This window comes from Centropristis striata, chromosome 15 (genome assembly GCF_030273125.1).
Source record: "Centropristis striata isolate RG_2023a ecotype Rhode Island chromosome 15, C.striata_1.0, whole genome shotgun sequence".
Classification (NCBI taxonomy): domain Eukaryota; kingdom Metazoa; phylum Chordata; class Actinopteri; order Perciformes; family Serranidae; genus Centropristis; species Centropristis striata.
The window spans coordinates 34,966,393-34,979,600 of record NC_081531.1 but is presented as its reverse complement, the minus strand read 5'-3'; positions in this window follow the sequence as shown (position 1 = coordinate 34,979,600).

The following is a 13,208-nucleotide window of genomic DNA, read 5'->3' as shown; positions in this document are numbered from 1 at the left end:
AATAAAGCATGACACTCTAAAATATATATATATATATAGTCCGTAACCTATTGAACTGATGTATTCCCTGCTGTTACAGCTGGATTTTGGCTGATCTACTGGTTGACATTTGGTCATTCTAATGATTCCCACTGTTAGCAATCATCTGCTCCAAGCATGTAAACAAACTCAGTGTTAACTTCTGCTTCAACATTGATTTCCGTTGCTTTGTGTTTATACATTGACCATTAGATATTCATTTAAATACACTGCGGAGCCCTTAAGAAGGTACAGCCATGCATTTTAACAAGAACCCCATTTAAAATGCTGTGTAGACACAGGAGGCTGCATATTTGCTGCCAGTGTCTGTGTGTGTTTATAGGCATCATGCAGCTCGGTGGAAAGATGCATTGTTAATGAGCAGTGAGCTGAATGCCTCTGGTACCTTAAAGCCAAATTATGTGCACATTTTATTAAATTATGGGGATGTTTGTGTGGATTTGCGTTTACACATTATTAACCCTTTGATGCACAACATATGGACAACCCTTCTAATGCACAACATGGGTCAAAAATGACTCATTCATCCAAATTGATTTAAAATTAAATGACCTAATACTATAATAATAGTAATTTGTTTCAAATAGTTACTTTCCACACTCATATATTTCATATATTTAACATGTTTGTGTATCATTTTGTCACACACATACACTGTATCTGGAAGGTTTTCACAGCGCTTCACTTTTTCCACATTTTTTTATGTTTCAGCCTTATTCCAAAATTGATTAAATTCATTTTTCCTTAAAATTATACACACAATACCCCATAATGAAATTTTTGACCCATGCTGTGCATTGGAAGAGTAGTGATACAAAAAGGGTTTTTATTCAAAAAGTAAGAAATGAAAACAAAATATTAGGATGTATGATGATCCAAAACAAGTTGATTTAGGAAAACCTGGAATACTGAATGATGAAATTAATTTATTGCTAAGATATAGAAAATTAAAAACTCAGTCGGGTCACTTTAGACCCATGTTGTGCATCAAAGGGTTAAATTGTGCGTTGTATATCATGTCACACAGCCACACTGTTTAAAGTGCTTCGTAACCATGATATATATTAATACTTGCTTGTGGCCACAGCCGGAGTACAGCATTTAAGAATTTAAAACTTTGACTGTTTTTCATCAGAAAAAAACATGTTTGTGTTCAAACGCTTGAGAAATAATGCAATGTAGTTATAGCTAGGCTGAATCCTTACACAGCAGTCACAGCAGTTTTTACATAATGTGGTCAACTTAATCAAAATCTTGCAAATCGACTGATCAATTTTGTTCTTTATTGTGCTATAGGCAGTGCTGACACAAAGTGTACTAAGAAAACATTAAAGGATTCAGCCCAGCTCTCCTTTGCTTGATATAAAACACAGGTGCCTGTTAGTGCTTCTATGCTCCTCTGCCAGAGAGGTCAACTACATATTGCAAAACAGTTTATAAAACTCAGCATAAAAACAGTAATAATACAACGAGCTTCTGAACTGACATGATATAGACAATCCCCTGAAACAACCCCACCCCCTAGAAAACGAATGACCCTCTGATGATGCTGCTTTTAAGACAAATAACCAATGCATTTAAGCATGTGCATTTAAACATGGGCCAGATTTTAGACGCAATGCTTTAAAACAGAAATACATATTTTTTGAAAAAAAAAGAAAAGAAAATGCTCTAATGTACTAACACAAATGGAGTCTGTTCTGAGGTTAACTGTAAATCCCATTGTTTAACATGCTAATTTCATCGTGCTAACCCTTGCTGAGGCTAAGCACTATTTGGTGATGTGGCTGTGGATACTGTATGCCTGGATCAGACTGCTTAGTTCGTGCCTCTTTTTTTGGAAATGGCTTGTTTCAGTCAACTCTTTGCAATAAATAATCTTGAAAAAGAAAAAGAGATGTGGTTGCTCTGCCCATGCATACAGTTATCGAGCCATAAATTCACCCTATAAACGACGAAGGGATCAGGTCTCAGAGTAGAGGGGCTGTAGTTCAACTATAAACTCTGTTCAAGCAAGAAATAAGATGAGTGATGCTCAGAGTGTGTCTGATTCCTTCTGAGCATCTTATTAGGACATGAATGTATCTGCATAACACTCAGACAGTGAAATATGATTTCACCTGCATTTCTATTGCACACTGAAGACTCTGAATGTCTGGCTTTAAAAAAGAAATACCTCTGGAGATGTGGAAATGTACTTCCCCAGTAACAGCAGGTGACAAGTGAGCGGTAAAGTGTGAGCTTATGAAGCTCACTGCCATTTTATTCATTATTATTCATAGTAATGTGCCTCCACATTAAAGTGACTCCAGTCCTTAGTCACTGGCTTGAAGCAATATTATAAAGGGGATGTGTTGTGCACTTTATTGTAAAAATGTGTATATTTTTTGTCTATGTATAATCCAAATCTGTGCTGGTTTGTTCCATGAGAAGAAACCAAACAGCACACATGAGAATTATTCAGGGCTAAGATTCTTCAAGGTCCCATTCAATGATTACTCAGTGTGATGTATTTTCCTGTTGAAAAAGCATCAGATGGTGAGCAAGCAGTCTTAAAAGAATAGTTGTGACGTTTTGCAGAGTATTTGCTTTCTTGGTGAGAGTTTGATAGATTGATACCAATCTTGTGTCTGGCTGATAAATATGAAACTTAGCTTAGCATAATGACTGGCAAGAGGGGGAAACAGCTCGCCTGGCTCTTTCCAAAGGTAACAAAATCTGCCTAGCAACATGTCTGAAACTCAATAATTAACATGTTATGTCTCATTTGTTTGATCTGAATTTCAAAAATTTCAAATTTCAAATTGTGGTTTACAGGTCATGCAGGTCATCAGAAAAAGAAAAAAAAAAAAATATATATATATATACACTACTGGTCAAAAGTTTTAGAACACACCAACTTTTCCAGAATTTAATTGAAAATGATGCAGTTTAATGTCTCAGTGTACTCTGAAATTAATGCACATTTGCAACATTTAAAATTCTTTATTGAGCATGATAGTGTTTTGAAAGTAAAAAAAGATTCAAAATAACATTTTATGTTGGACTAAAGGACTAAAAAAAGACACAAAATGACTAAAAAAGACACCAAAAGACACAAAATGACCAAAAAAAGACACTAAATTACTTACAAAGACATGAAAATAATTCAAAAATGGACAAAATAGCCCAAGACTCCATAGAGTTAAGTTGTTAACCCATTTCTTGTTCCCTGAAAAAGGCCTACCGTACTTGTATAATTCTGAAATGTACATTATTTTTCAGTTTTGGTTAACCTTACCTTTTTTTATTTACCTCTGGCAGTTCACCACTTACCTTTGTACCCTTTCAAGCTGTTCATTTGACTTGAATTGCTTTAATTTCAATAAAAAACTGGAAAAATTGGGGTGTTCTAAAACTTTTGACCGGTAGTATGTATATATATATATATATATATATATATATATATATAAAAACTATAAATATACAGACTCAAAAGAAAAAATAACTTTAAAATCTATTTTCCCATTCCGCACTACTGTGCTGTGATTGGCTGAGGCACAGTGAAGCTGTTTCTCCCTTATGAGTCTTTTTACTCAGCTATCAAAATGTCTTACTATTCCTTTTAGTATAAACCAATGGAATTTAAGTTATGTAACAAACAGAGACTTGATTAGACTGATGGAAAGGCAAAAGTTGCTGATAAACTGTGATAACTTTGTCGTCCCATATCATAGGATCTTTTTGGTGGCACACAGGATGAGAGAAATATGATTCATATGTGTGTTTATTAAACATATTCTTGTTTGAATTTAAAAAAATGAAAAGGATTACATGAATTGAGGATTTAACCTGTTTGCAGGATCATACGATCAGATCATTTAATTGCAATAATTTAATTTAACTGTTAAATAGTGGCTAATCTCTGTCAGATTTTGTCTAAGTACTTGGTCACTGACTCAGTTAGTTGATAAAACAAAGCTTTTAGTTCATGTTGAGATTGTGTCAGTGATTATGATGAAATGCAACTCTATGCAAATCCCACCAAAAGTGACAGCTTGTCACACTGCACCTTTGAGTTACTGTGACAGTTCTGTGAGCAATACATCAGTGTGAGATGTCCTGATCAGGGAGTTGTGATGCTGGGATGCAGGGTGAATGGGGAACATCTCACGAGGAGCATGGAGTGGACTGGAGCCCCTGTACTTGATCAGACCCTGCAGAGCGTAGAGACTCACCAAGTCATGCTCCACCGCTGCTCTCTGCGCACAAATATACTGAACAGCTTTAAAGCTCCTGCTCGCCCTTAAATGATGTCTCCATTTGCAACTTCCCATCTGTGCATATCAGCTCTTAATGTCTTTACTATAGAAACATGAAATCTAATAAAGTTTTGAATAAAACATGTCCTGTTATGCTGTTTTATTATGAAGGAGAGAACCTCTGGATCTTTGGAAGCACTGCCTCCTGTTGGGCTGAGGGAGGAAGAACAACGAAAACAGATAAATGACTCTACCATCAGTGGTGGAATGTATATCTGTACATTTACTCAAGAACTGTACTTTATAAGTACAACTTTAAGTATTTCCATTTAATGTAACTTCTTCTACTATTCTTCTATATTGGACTTTATACTTTTTAACATGAATAACATGATCAATTCTAAGTGATAAGACATTTCTTTTAAATCAAACCGCATAACATTATATTAAGTAGTTTAAAATGAGCCCTAATTTGACAACAATAAAATTCTACTTACATAAATGCATCAATAATATATTCCAACTAGAAAATTTCCTCTGGGGAAATTTTGAAAGGGCCACTGCTGGTGTGTGTACACTATGATGAGATTCTTCAGAGATTTCAAACTATGCCCTTTAACCTCAAAGTGTGTGTGTGTGTGTGTGTGTGTGTGTGTGTGTGTGTGCATCTGTAATTGTAATCACATCAAAGATCAAAGGCAATCAGATCAAAGCAATCAACAGAATTAACTGACACCTGCCAATGTCCCAGAACATTGATAGGCTGGAATTTCTGGCCTCGAACAGAAAGCATTTTTGGCAAAACCATAATACCTATCATTGATCCGACTTCACTTTGATCGTCCTGAGTTCTTCATGAACGTCTACATATGGGGTTTTTTTTAAGAAAAATTCAAAAATAGCTTTGTTAGAGTGATCTAAAAAAACAGTTACATCTCCCTTTTTCAGAAATCTTCCTGCAATTTTAATATGTGAGCAAATGAGGCTGTTGGTGCGTGTTGGTGGCGCATCTGTGCGTCCTACGCCCAAACTATAACTCTGACAGCTTTACCAGAGGATTGTGAGGGAGAAGACAAATTTTCCTACGTTTCTATGTATAAAATCCACAGTATAACAGTAGTGCTCGGGGCAGTGCTCGGGGCAGTGCTTGGTGCGATTGCCCCGTGGCCCTAATAATATATTTGGAGTATACAACACTCTGAGTGGGGCCATTCTGCAACATGAGTAATTTTTACTTTTGATACTTTAAGTACATTTTGATGCTGATGCTTACTGATACTACTTTTACTTTTTTTTTTAGAATGCAGGACTTATACTAAGAGTGGAGTTATTTCACAGTGTTTTAGTATTTTTTTTATTTTTAAAAAGTAGGGGATCTGAATACTTCTTCCATCACTAGTCCCACGTATACTGGATTTAAAAAAAAAAATCATTTAAATAAACAATACGTTTTTTTTTAATTTTATATATTTTTTGGTTGACTGATTGCCCCAAAGGCCAATAAAACAGGTAGAGGGAGGGCCGAAGGCCAAGGCCCCCTCCTCCTTGGCCCCTTCTGCTGTCAATCAGCCAGCATCTCAAGGCCCGGCACTCTCATTGGCCAATGGTCAATAAAAATCAGGTAGAGAGGGCCGAGAGCCCGCCTCCTTGGGCCCATCGGCTGTCAATCAATCACTCAGTCACGGCACAGCCAGAACATAAAAATGTAAAAGAAACGCATAGAAGTAGCGGAGAAATTAAGAGAAAAACAAACGACAGGCCCTTCAGGCAGATGCTGCAAAATGCGCCAAACTAACTGAAATGTTGGAGCTGACTCCAGGTGATGATGGAGGAATTAACCTGTAGGAGTCTATGAGAGAGAGGTGGAAAGATGGCAGCACCCGGCAACATGCGGTAAGAAGGGATAAATGGTTCTCAAATATCATGAAATCAGGTTAATAACTTTATTTTGTTAGCTTGCTAACTTTTTGAACACAGAATGTGTAGTTTGTTTGCTACATCAACAATGTTTCCTGTATAGATGGCGTCTTGTTTACAAACAGTAACAGGTGCGCGCGCAGCCAGGGGGCAAGAGCAGGAAGTGAGGGGAGTTTCTGCTGCCTCCACTATGTTTAGCACGTCTGAACTTTTAATGAAGTTTAACAGTTATGGACTTTAACTTAATGACTTAATTGGTTGAAGTTCATTGACTGACACAGCAACATGCTAGGCTAGCTGTTGTTACCAGTTAAACATTCTAGGCTAGCTGTTGTTACCAGTTAAAAATGCTAGGCTAGCTAATTTGCTAACCCAAAGGGATCTTTTTAGATATGTAAACATTTGTTTCTTGAGAATTAGTAGAACACCATTTTAAAGCATTGAGTTTCCACTGTACTTTTACAGTACTGTGTGTTCTTTAATTTTTCCCTGCAGGCCTATTATCTTGCTTTGTTGTGCTGCATGTTATTGCATTTATATTATAAAGTTAAAGTTAATAATCCATTTTATTTTTAAGCGCCTTTCAAAACACCCAAGGTCACTTTACAAAAAAGCATAAAATAATTTAAAAACAGTGGCAACAAAATAAAAGTTATCCATTCTGACTTGCTGTGTTATGACACTCTAGGATGAGGGCCATCTTATGTAGCCTGAATGTAGTGTAGTGTGGAGTGATATAGTTCAGATATATACATGTTTAGGAGAGCACTAAGGTACTTGGTGAGTCCAGCCCTGGCCGGATGTCAGGTAACTTTACGTGTTTACGTCACCATTTTGGCAGTAAAAGAATACGAAGCGAGCGTTAAGTTCAAACTGCCCACTTTAAGTCAAATAAGGGTTGAAGTTATATTGGAAAAACTTATTGGATTTGACATTATTGACCTCTTAATGCTCCCGGGATGATTTCCACAAGTCTTTTAACAACCGGAACTGACAATGGATAATCTACCAGCTACCAAAAGGGTAGTGTCGCCTTGGTAACTGTTATCTTAGCAACCGGCAGGGTAACGTTAATGTAACGGGTGTGCTAATTAGTATGTAGCGTTGGCTAATAGTTAGCTAGTAAATGCTAAAATGACTGACTATATATGGCGATTTTCTACTCTAAGCACTTTACACTACAGATGGCCCTTATTCACCCATTCTCAAACACATCGTCACACTGTTGATGATGATTGCCTAAGTGAGAGGTGTCAAACTCTGGCCCGGGGCCAAATTTGGCCTGCGGTATAATTATATTTGGCCCGCGAGGAAATACCAAATGATAAAAGCTGGCCCGCCGGTATTATACAGCGCAAATAATACTACAAATCCCAGAATGCTCTGCTGGTGTTTTGGCTTGAACACAGTAGATCAGTGTGGAGCAAACTGAGCAACAATTAAAGTTGTCTTTATGCACTTTTTCTTGCTAGTCCAAGACTTGAATGGTTGCACATTCATTGAAGGATATTATTATTAGTCATTTGGTTTATTATCATAAAAAAGGTTATTTTATTCTCACATTTATTTTTAGCCTGTGGAAAAAGATTACTTTTAAATTTAAAGAAGGCCGCATATAAAATAAAGGGACATACGATTTTTATTTAAATTTTATTTAAGAAATTAATGCCATTGATGTTTGTTTGTTTTATTTGATATTCGATTTTGCATGTTTGCAATATTAAGTTATATCAAGCTTTGCTTGTTCCATTTCGTTTGAACTTGTTTAGGTCAATTTCTTTCAATAAATATCAATGTTGGCCCGCGACTTTGTCCAAATTTTGGCCCACTGTGTATTTGAGTTTGACACCCCTGGCCTAAGTCATTCAAGTGTTACCATATCTTGCTTAAGTCACAAAGGCATGTTTAAAAAAAAGTCATTTATTTCTCTGAAGTTACATAATTTACACACGGTGTTATTACTATGCGAATAGCCATCCTTTTTTTACATCATTTTTGAGTGAAATGATCAATGAATGTCATATGTTACACTTTTGGTGAAGTTTTTTGTGTTTCCTGCCAAACTTGAAAAAATTAGGCAATTATTTTAACAGGGTGACGACATGCTAGTAGCAGAGGCTATCCTGAACGTTGACATCTGCCACCATCGGGAATTCATTCACACACCGACGCCACGAATGCAGCATCGGGAGCAATTTGGTGTTCAGTGTCTCTCCCAAGGAAACTTCGACATGGACGCTGCCATTGTCAGGGATCGAACCACCGACCTTCCGCTCAGTGGGCGACCGCTCTGTCACCCCCGTTTCCAGTGGAGTGAGTTACCCCCTACTGGCCATTAGAGGGTGCTGCTGCTTACCAGCAGTATAAACCGCATAAGGTGGCAGATGTTGGCTTCTAGGAACCTGGTCTCACAGAAATCCGTGAAATAGCCACGGATTTCGCTTAACTAAAAATCCGTGAAATAGCCACGGAATCGCTCAAATTTCCGTGAAACTGACACAGATTTCGCTACAATGCAAGTTAATGACAGTCATATCCCGTGGCTATTGGTTCGTTCCAAGTCACGTGACTTTCAAGGTCCCGGCGGTCAGAACAAAAAACATGGCGGACAGTTCTCTCATTTTTAGTGAAAAAATCAATATTTTGACTTAGTTTCTGCATAAAAATGGATTTTGATCACATTTCTAGCGAGAAATATATGTTTTATTTTCTAAATCTTCACTCAGTGAATGTACATAATCACTTTGTATGTTGGAATAGCCACGGGATATGACTGTCATTAACTTGCATTGTAGCGAAATCCGTGTCAGTTTCACGGAAATTTGAGCGATTCCGTGGCTATTCCACGGATTTCTGTGAGACCATGTTGCTTCTAGAGGTTTACTATAAGATGCTATCACGCTGCAATATGGGGAATCTAGTGTATATGAACCGATTTGAACCATGGCCTGTACATGGATAGTTTAAACAAAGTATCTGATTTTTATCCTTTATGAAATTGCATCAATAAGAAGCCTTTACACTAGAATTTGAGCAGTTTTATGTTATATTTTGTTATTTTTAGTGTAATAACTTCACATCAGACATCTTCAAGTATTACTTTGACACTTATTTAAAAAAGCTTTTTATTATTATTATTATTGATAATACTATTATTGATAGTACTGGACTTAAAGTACAATTTCGAGGTACTTTTATGTACATTTTATGTAACTTTATAGTTCTACTCCACTACATTTTGAGGCAAATATTGTACTTTTTACTCCTCTACTGACAGCTGACAGCTTTAGTTACTTTTCAGGTCGAGATTTAAAATGAAAAACATGATACATTTATAATTATTACCCATTTTTATGAATTAAACCACTTAAAAGTTTATTAGGTAGTTAAAATGAGTGGAGTGGAGTCATTTCCCAGTGTGGTATTAGTACTTTTACTGAAGTAAAGGATCTGAATACTTCTTCCACCATTGTCTTTTTTACTTCTTTACTTTTTTTTTTTCTACTTTTCAGGTCGAGATTTAACATAAAAGATGCACGGGCGGAGAACTCTGTAATGTTGCACATTTCTTGACGTATTATATTAAAATGATGTTAAATTGAGAACTTGGACGTCTCCTGCTCATCATTCCCCATCAAACGATCTGCGCAGAGGAAATAGGTGAGGATTTTCGGTTGGTGTCAGATTATTCAATTTTCAAGGTTTCCTCAAGCTATTTTTTTAACACACTCGCATCAATTGTTATGAAAGCATTTGAAAAATTGGTGAAACTGAAATATTAAGGAAAACAGAGCATTCACTTGACCCTCTGCAGTTTGCTCATAGACCCCGTAGGGGCGTGGAAGATGCTGCAGTCCCTTTACATAATTTACTTTTTAAGCATTTGGATCACACACTGCAAAAAAGCCAACTTGTATTTTTTGGCCTAAAACAGTGATTTAAGTTGGTAAAACTTGGAAATATAAATTATTGACATTTAGGGCAATAATGTAAGTTAGCACAACAAAGGAAGCCAGTTGTCTGCTCAAAAACAAGTTGGTGAGTTGTTGTTACTTATATCTTTAAGTTGGGGTTCAAAACAAGGGACAATAGTTCTGATAACTATTATTTCTTTGTTGTGAAATGCAGAAAAGCGGTGAAATTCTGTCATTAATGAAAGCTAGCGGCTAACTGATGCTAGCGGTTAACTGATGCTTGCGGCTAACTGATGCTAGCGGCGCTGCTTGTTACAGCTACAAGAGTAGCCATTAGCGTATCAATGCTAACTCAAAATTGTGGTCACAACATTAGCTGACATTTCATAGTGGCGTTACAATCGTGCCAATTCAGCACATTGCAGAAGTAAGCAGAAGTAAGGATTAAAAGTTATTACAATGTAAAATTATAAGTTAGTACAACTTACAGTTGAGTTGACAAAAATCTGAATTCAGAGTTGAGCAAACTCAAAAACAAAACTTAAAATATTTAGTTTAATTGTCCAACTTAAAATTTTATCGAAGTTTGTTGCCTTGAAATTTTAAGTTCACCCAACTTTTCTTTTTTTGCAGTGCAGTGGCTCCCACGCCAGACTCTTATTTGTTGACTTTTCCTCTGCTTTTAATACAATCAAACCCCATATTTTAACCACAAGGCTGCTGGAACAGTTTGAGCTGAGCAATAATCTGGTAGGCTGGATCCATAACTTTTTAAAAAAAACAGGACGCAAAGAGTGAGAGTGAACGTCTCTCTGACAAAGTCTGCTCATCAACCGGCTCCCCACAAGGATGCATAGTCTCACCTCCTCTTTACGTCCTGTAAACCAGCTATTCTCAACCTTGGGGTCGGGACCCCAATTGGGGTCGCAAAATGATTTCTGGGGGCCGCAAATCATTTTGGAAGTCATCTCTGTCTCCACTGTGTTAAAGTGTTCATGTGTTAATGTGTTTTAGTCTTTTTGGTCACTTAATGTCTTTTTTTTTGGTAATTTTGTGTCTTTTTTTGATCATTTTGTGGTCAATTTGTGTCTTTTTTGGTCATTTTGTGTCTTTTTGGTCATTTTGTTTCTTTTTTGGGTCATTTTGTGTCTTTTTTTTGGTCATTTTGTGTCTTTTTTGGTCATTTTGTGTCTTTTTTTTTATCATTTTGTGGTCAATTTGCATGTTTCATGAGTTTTTGGGTATGTTCAGTCAGTGAAAAATGCGATCATTTGGGACAAAGAATAAAAATAAAGAATCATTCGAAATACAATACATTGTAATAAATTATTCTATAGTCTTTTAATTTTACTTAATATATTTGATAAAATGTATGAAATATAAATGCATCCTTGATTTTGAGGCAGTTGTTTAAGTAACTTTAATATAAAAATATTTGAGATAGAATCTACTTATTTTGATCACATTAAATATAATCTTTATGTGTATGTAATTCTAAATAAAGAGAATTTTGAATGAATCCAACACAATAAAATTAGTCCGTTTTTAATTGACAGCCACTTCCTGTTAAGTTATTAACTCAACTTGTAACGTAGTTAGATTTAATTAATAATATTGCGTGCAATCTGTTGCCTCAATTTTATTGAGTAGCTATTGTTTATCTTTATTTTACAGTGTAGGGACCTCGCAGGTCGTTGCCTGCTCGGGCCCTAATAATATAATGATATTAAATCATAATACAAAATGCCACAAACATAACGACAAAAACGTCTGCAAAGTGATATACAGTTGAAACCAGAAGTTTACATACACTATATAAAAAGACACATATGCTTTTTTTTCTCACTGTCTGACATGAAATCAGACAATCACTTTTCCTGTTTTAGGTCCGTTAGGATTACCAAAATTATTTCTATTTGCTAAATGCCAGAATAATGAGAGAAGGATTTTTTTAGACAATTTTTTATTACCTTCTTCAAAATCAGAAGTTTACATACACTAACATTATTATGCCTTGAAAAAATTTGGGAAAGCCCAGATGATGCTGTCACCACAATTCTCTTCCTGATATCTTGGTTGATTTCTTTTGACTTTCCCATGATGTTACACAAAGAAGCAGTGTGTTTCAGGTGTGCCTTAAATACATCCACAGGTGTGTCTCTAATTAACTCTAATGTTGTCAATAAACCTATCAGAAGCTTCCAAAGACATGACAGCATCATCTGGGCTTCCCCAAATTGTTTCAAGGCATAATAATGTTAGTGTATGTAAACTTCTGACTTTAAAGAAAGTAATAAAAAATTGTCTAAAAAAATCATTCTCTCGTTATTCTGGCATTTAGCAAATAGAAATAATTTTGGTAATCCTAACGGACCTAAAACAGGAAAAGTGATTCTCTGATATCATGTCAGACAGTGAGAAAAAAAGTGTCTTTTTATACAGTGTATGTAAACTTCTGGTTTCAACTGTATATCACTTTGCAGACGTTTTTGTCGTTATGTTTGTGGCATTTTGTATTATGATTTAATATCATTATATTATTAGGGCCCGAGCAGGCAACGACCTGCGAGGTCCCTACACTGTAAAAAAAAAGATAAACAATAGCTACTCAATAAAATTGAGGCAACAGATTGCACGCAATATTATTAATTAAATCTAACTACATTACAAGTTGAGTTAATAACAACTTAACAGGAAGTGTTAAGTGTCAATTAAAAACGGACTAATTCTATTGTGTAGGATTCATTCAAAATTCTCTTGATTTAGAATTACATACACATAAAGATTATATTTGATGTGATAAGAATAAGTAGATTCTATCTCAAACATTTTTATATTAAAGTTACTTAAACAACTGCCTCAAAATCAAGGATGCATTTATATTTCATACATTTTATCAAATATATTAAGTAAAATTAAAAGACTATAGAATCATTTATTACAGTGGATTGTATTCTGGCATTTAGCAAATAGAAATAATTTTGGTAATCCTAACGGACCTAAAACAGGAAAAGTGGTTCTCTGATTTCATGTCAGACAGTGAGAAAAAAAAGCATATGTGTCTTTTTATATAGTGTATGTAAACTTCTGGTTTCAA